Source organism: Canis lupus, chromosome 11 (assembly GCF_003254725.2).
Source record: "Canis lupus dingo isolate Sandy chromosome 11, ASM325472v2, whole genome shotgun sequence".
NCBI classification, from domain to species: Eukaryota; Metazoa; Chordata; class Mammalia; order Carnivora; family Canidae; genus Canis; species Canis lupus.
In genome coordinates, this window is record NC_064253.1 from 16361910 (window position 1) to 16368821 (window position 6912).

Genomic DNA, 6912 nt, shown 5'->3' on the forward strand with positions numbered 1-6912 from the left:
ATGCAGCTGTCCCACTCCCTGATATTTCCACTCAGACTCACTATTTTTCCACCAGGATCCAACACATGTGTGGTGACACATGGAAACAAGGTGAGCTCATGAACCCAGGGGAATAGAGTCCAGCATTCCCTGTGCAGCACCCTGGAAGCGCATGACCACTCCCCACCTCTATCCCTCTCATTGGTAAATGTGAAAGAAGACCTAGTGATGGAAAAACCCATGTCACAGCAGAAAAGAAAAGCCAGAAACAAACTCAAACACCTTACTGCCATTTATTAATTATGCCAGCAGACAACAGATCACTAGATCTAATACCAACATAGTAGTAAAATAATTTTATTCATTAAAATCAGAGCAATGCGCTCCTTTGGGACACTGGAAGGTAATGGTACCAAAAACTAGTAATCAGTAAAGACTACAAATATAGGTTAAGTCAGTTTTCTATCAAATTTCCTTAGGTAGGTCTTATTTAGCAAAAGAAAACTTCTCATCTGAACACAGTGCATGACAAAGTTTAATTTATAACGGGAAATGAAGCTTTCTTTGATTTCATCTTCTCTTCATATTTGTATGTTTCTGACACTGCAGTATTAACATTTTAAATTGAATCTTTAAATAATCACTATGATGAGAAGTACATTATCAGGAATGCCAAGCTCAGTAGATGACCTTAAGTAAGGTGGTTAGCTGCATTGTTTCTGATAATTTTGTTTTGTGATATATCCTTCTCTTCCTAGTTATTTAGGTCTGGTTTGAATTAAAGTCTGCAGCAGCCTAGAGCTGTGAGAATAACTGAAAGGACATGTTTATAGCTAGAAATCAAAAGGCTTCCTTGTAGTTTGTAGCATATAGTTTATTCACTTAATTACTTACTCATTTGATGAGCATTTATTGGCAACCCCCCCACACACACCATGCCTAATGCCAAGCACTGTGCTACATATACACATAAAACTTGGCCTACTTTCATCCCTGTTTCTACTAAGCATTTACCTGACAATGAAGCATGATATTTAGCTGTTCTTTCCCTAGTTCTTATTAGGCTTATTGGAAGAACCAAATGAGATAACATATGTACAATGCTCATTCAGTAGTAGTTTTACAAAAGCAGCCTCTACCTTTGAGCAACTCAACTTGAAAACATAACATGTACATAAACAAAATGTAATTTGAGGAACAGCTGGGTGGCTCAATCGTTAAGCATCCAACTCTTGATCTCAGGGTCATGAATTCAAGCCCCACATTGGTGTGAAGCCTACTTAAAAAAAAAGTAATTCGATATTTGCTACAGCAGAGGGTGTGTGTACCAAGTAATATGAGAATACATAGAAAGGAGTGCTAATTCTGTTTGGTGTGGGGATGGAAGAGGTCATCAGTGAAGCATCAGAGAGCAAGTGACCTTCAAGTATGAATACCAAGGAGCAGAGGGAGACATTCAGAAGACCCAAGATTGACTTTTCCAGGTCCCTGGTGAGTAAATCCCTCCCAATAGAAGGAGGGATTCTTCTAGAAGAGTTCATCCCCTCAGGCTGGCAGTGCATCCCTCCTTGAGAACTGGAAGTTGCTCATTGTAGGCCATTCCTAGCAGTACCCACCACACCTGATACCATTTCATCCACGTCCCACAAGCACACACTGCGGGGCCTGACCCTTCTGAGGCAGCAATTCCAGAAAAATATAGGGCAAAATCAGCAGAGTTGTAGAGGAAGCCTGGTGGGTACCACTGAATAGACCTAGAGTTTAAAAAAAAAAAAAAAAAAAAGTTAAAGGTACCTAGGGCTTAGAATGCATTCTACTAGTAAAAAAAAAAAAAAAATTCAGCCACTAAAACAGCCACATTGAAGTGGCTGTTTCTTCTAACATGTAAAAGTAGTCATCTGTAGTCACACAAAGCAATAAGCTTATCACTAATGAAACAATGATCTAGTATGGAGATGGCAAGTAAAAAGTACCAGTGCCCTCTCCTCAATTATTGTTATTATTATTATTATTAATCAATCTTGGCATGCTTTTCCATTGTTCCTGGACACAACCTCAGAACCTTGGCCCTTACTGGGGCACCTGGCTTAATTGACTCAGTCAGCCTCTGCTTCTGCCTTTGGCTCAGGTCATAATCTCAGGGTACTGGGACAGAGACCCGCATCGAGCTCTCTGCTCAATGAAGAACCTGCTTCTCCCCCTCCCTTGCCCATCTCCCTGCTGCACTCTCTCTCTTTCTACACCCCGTTCATGTCAAATAAATAAATAAAATCTTAAAAAAAAAAAAAAAAGACCCAGAGCAGAAGAGACCCAGAAAGCACAGCAGAAGCATGCTTTGCCTTTACTGTCATGTCTGAACTAGTAGATCTGTGGAGAATATGCTAATAACAAAGAAACACAATGTAGTGCCTACAGAAAGAGCAGGACTGCATTCTCATTGGTCTGATTAAAGAGAGTCATACAAACCGAAGGTCCAGCTTGACAACAGGTATTCAGTATAAAATGAGGCTGAGACACTATGTTGAATTTTGCAGATTGGCTTATTCAACATTTATGCCAAATCCCTTCTAGAATACAAAAGCTGGAAAGCTTAGAAACAAAAATCCCCTGGTCCCTTTAAGTTTTTAGTTTTGAATAATGGATCAGAAAGACCTTCAGAGAGAGAGAGAGAGACAGGATTCCATGAGCATTTTCCTCTCAAGGTCTGTGGCAACACTGTTCTGTGATCAGCAGCAGTGGCAGGTGCCCCCTGATCCAGGGACTTCCGGGCCCCAGTGGGAGGCTGCAGCAGCTCACCTGGATGCCTAGTTCTGTAATGAGGTTTGGAGAGTTGTTCCTAGAAGTTCAGCCCACAGTCTGTTTCCTCATCTTCCTCCTCCACTATGATTTCACAAACCTTTTAACCACCAATGACCTTTCTGCTTAGACTGTTGTCTACAGCTGAACCTTGACTGGTAAAGGCTTGAAAACTTACCTTAGACCATATTTGCTAGAGAAGTAGTATTTGGAAAAAAAAAAACAAAAAAAAAACAGTTCTAACACTATGAATGTTTTAGGTAAAACTTACATTCTTGGGGCGCCTGAGTGGCTCAGTCGGTGAAATGTCTGCCTTCAGCCCAGGTCATGATCCCAGAGTCCTGGGATTGAGCCCCGCATGGGGCTCCCTGCTCAGCAGTTTGCTTCTCCCTCTCCCTCTGCTCCTCACTCCCCCCCCCACACACACACACTTGTTCTCTCTCTCTCTCTCTCTCAAATAAATCATTAATGTCTTTTTAAATAAAAAAGACATTCTCGTAGCTTCAGCTATTAGGTCTGTGAAAATGAATTCAAAATCTATTTTTCTACCTTCAATTTCAAACCTCTTCTGCTTTCTCTTGTCTCACGCTGTTTTCTGAACTTCTACACTTGGATTTCCCATTATCAACTAGGAAGTCATTTATCTATAATTTCATTCTTCATTTTCTCTTTCATTACCTGAGTCGCCCAAACTAAAAGCATCAGAATAATCTGGCCTTCCTCTTTCTCACTTACTAAATCCTGACAATTCTTCTTTTGCATAATCTTTGTTCCATCTCTTTTCCATTGCCTCCATCCTGAGTCTAGTTCCAGCCTCTTCTAGCTCATGCTTGCACTGTTATGCTATTTTTCTATATGGTTTCACTACATTCAGTATCTTTCCAAACTCCTCAGTCCTCAAATTCACCCTAGCTATGGCAACCCTCCTTGGGGGGCAATATTCCTAAAGATCATTCTCATCTTGACATTTCCCACTCATACATTTCCAGACACCCAATACTTTGCGTATAAAATTCAAGCAACTTAGTTTGACACTGAAGACTTCCACAAACTGACTGCCAACTGTGTATCCAAGGTTATCTCCTGCCATTTCCCTCCTCAAATCAATGCTACAACCAACTCCAGCCACACTGGCCTCTTGACTTCATCTAATTAACACGATGTTTTGAAGACCAATGTCTGGTACACCATTTACCCTTCTTGCAGTGCTCTCTGCATTTCGTGTAATGTTAAATGGAAAACTGTAATCTGTCCTCCATTAGAATGGAAAACGAAAGGGATAGTCTGCACATACTATCTAAAAGACAAAGAGAAGAGAATTTCTTCTTAAATGGGGAAGATAAAATTTTAGATTATTTTGATTGTTTTATTCAGTTGACTGTTGAACCCAAGTTTTATTTAGATTCTGGAGAGCTGCAGCCTTGTGTTAATCTTGTGGTTCTCAGGGTACAAATTCCTGTTCACATGGGTTGAAGCCATCAAATGACACACATTGCATGAGAAATAGTACCACTAACTTACAGAAATGACTTTTCTGGTGAATGTACTCGTCCTTATTGACAGACTAGAACTTGGTTGACTTAAACCAAGTGAGACACCCAGGCAGATGACTAGCTATCTGAAACCCTCCATCACTACCATTTATTTTCTCTGTGAATATTTTAGGATCAATATTAGGAATGCATTATTCATTTGATCTATCTCACCAGATGGCCTTGACTCTACTTGTAGAACAATGAGACACTTTTCTTTTGCTTCATCCTCTCTTCTGTTCTCCAAGGTGCTTGTACCAGCACGTACAAAGATTCCCTCCCAGGTAAGTAGCTTCTTAACACACATCATCTCTCCTCTCTCCCTGCCCTGTCAATCACACTTCTCCGATTGAGGGCTCTGACAGGGTAGATGGAATGATGCATCTGAATTCACACCTGCTGATTATAATCTGAGGTTCATTTTGTTCACCTTGCTTGCTATCTGTACTCATATTACACAAGGGATGGATGTCTAAGGCTTCAAGTTTATTTTTGGGCCCCTGCCAATTGTCAAAACCTGACAAGCTCCCACAGTCTTCTTTCCATGTCAACCAGCACTTCCCCAGAGGGTTGGGTGTTTCTCTTCATCTCCTCATCTCCATCATATTCAGTTCGAAAAACTTTAGACCAAGCATACATTCTTCTCTGTTCTAGGAAGATGTACCTGCCCCCAGCCAAATGTCTGTCTTCCTGTTATTTGCAACCATGATTTAAATATCTAAATCACCATTTTCAGATGAATCTTTATCATTTAAATCTTGATAACTCAAGTAAAGTTACAGCCCTTAACTGAAAAAAAAAATGAATGACAATTTTTCTACACCTAAAGTACATCAAATTTTTTTTTTCTAAAACTATTGCCCAAATATGCTTCCAAACTGATTTCTTTTTTTAAAAAATGGGCTCAACAAGTCTTTTTAAATTTGCCACCGCAATTGTGGCCCTGAGGAAAGACTAGCAATGGACCACATCAAATCTGCATATAGCCACATAGAGAGAATCATAAATTTCATTTTTCATTCAAAAGGTTAATTTTCACCCAATACTTAACGTCCTCCTTGATGAATTATGATTCTCCCAGATCAGCATTTCACTCTCAACTCCACATTCTTTTTCTTTTCCCTCTCCTCCAACTCACATTCTCCCACTCTTCCTTCTCAAGAGCCAGTTATTGGTTCACTATTATTGTTGGAAGTGTGCATATTATTTCTTCTGCAGATAGTCCAGATTATCACAAACTTCTCATTATGAAGAGGATCACATTTTCACATTTACTGTGTTTACACCTCCTTGGGATACATTTTTATCTCCCCTTCCTCTTGTCATGTTGTTCTATTTATTATTCTCCTCATTCAGGTTTCAATTTTCTGCCATCTTGGAATCCTCTGTTTCTTGTTTTCTCATTTCCTGAATTCTCTACAAGAACTTTTCATAGTTTTTCTTTTTTTCATTCCCTAAATCCCTTCACACTCTGTTGAAGCTAGACTGAATTTAATTCCTGCATATCTGGTTCTTCCTTTGACAAGAGGAGCTACAGAACACATTCTCTACTTTAGCTCTATTCCTAGGAGCAAGGGGTTCTAAGATGTTCTAGGATTGGAATCTGAAACGGAATTCTTATTCTTTGTCCATAATTGCTTTGGTTGACAAAGTATTTAATAATATATGTTCTTGCCAAAAAAGCTGATATCTGTTCTGGATATTACCCATTGTACTTTATTCATCTCTTCAGACTCATTCAAAGCTCAGAAGTGGGTGTCTTCAGGTGCCTTCTGAAATGTAATACCCCCTCATCTCTCATCTTGTAAACTAGAATGATTAGAAGCTTGGATTTCATCATCCATCAAGTCTAGCCAGGTAACACCTGTTATGTGATCTCAGGGGGCTCTGTACTTTTCCTTCATAGCCATCTTCATGGTTATTATCAATTACTGGAGTGATTATCTGCTCAACATCTGACTGCTTAACATTGAAAGCTACCATCACCTGCCAATTTGCTACTTGTTATGCAAAATATGGATCACAGGCAATAGGTTTCATAATCATCACATGAACATCAGTCGATAGAGAGCTAACATTTTAACTTGCCACAAAAGCAAATAAGAATGACAATGCTTGGGCAGCCCAGGTGGCTCAGCGGTTTAGTGCCGCGTTCAGCCCACGGCCTGATGTCGGACTCCCTGCATGGAGCCTGCTTCTCCCTCTGCCTCTCTCTCTCTCTGTGTCTCTCATTAATAAATAAATAAAATCTTATTAAAAAAAAAAAGAATGACAATGCCCTTGTAGGTATGTGCTCTGAATGTAGATGGGATGCCAGTCCATGGGCACTGCAGAAAGCAGGCTGCAGTCACTGAAGAAGATTATAAACATCCTTGATCCTGCCAGAACCTCCTGGGTAACAGAGCCACAGGAGACATCTCAGTGGAAAAGGCCGCTCGGCTTCACTTCTAATTACCTGAACACTACACTGGGCAATTAGGCAATTGGCCTCCAGAGTATGCTTTTGGTCACCTTGCAACAGGTGTGTCTTTCTTGCATGGTCCAGAACAACCCCTCACTATTCTCCCATTCAGATACCCCCTAACCCCTAGGATGAACCAAGTTT

At 40.2% G+C, this 6912-nt stretch overlaps 1 long non-coding RNA gene across 1 annotated transcript; it reads right to left on the reverse strand.

Moving 5' to 3' along the window:
- Positions 1 to 320: 320 nt before the first annotated feature.
- Positions 321 to 2793, reverse strand: LOC112650273 (uncharacterized). Its single transcript, XR_003130069.1, has 2 exons — positions 2632 to 2793; positions 321 to 1733 (listed from the first exon to the last, which is right to left on the reverse strand). It is a non-coding gene; the product is annotated as an uncharacterized LOC112650273 (long non-coding RNA).
- Positions 2794 to 6912: the final 4119 nt, after the last annotated feature.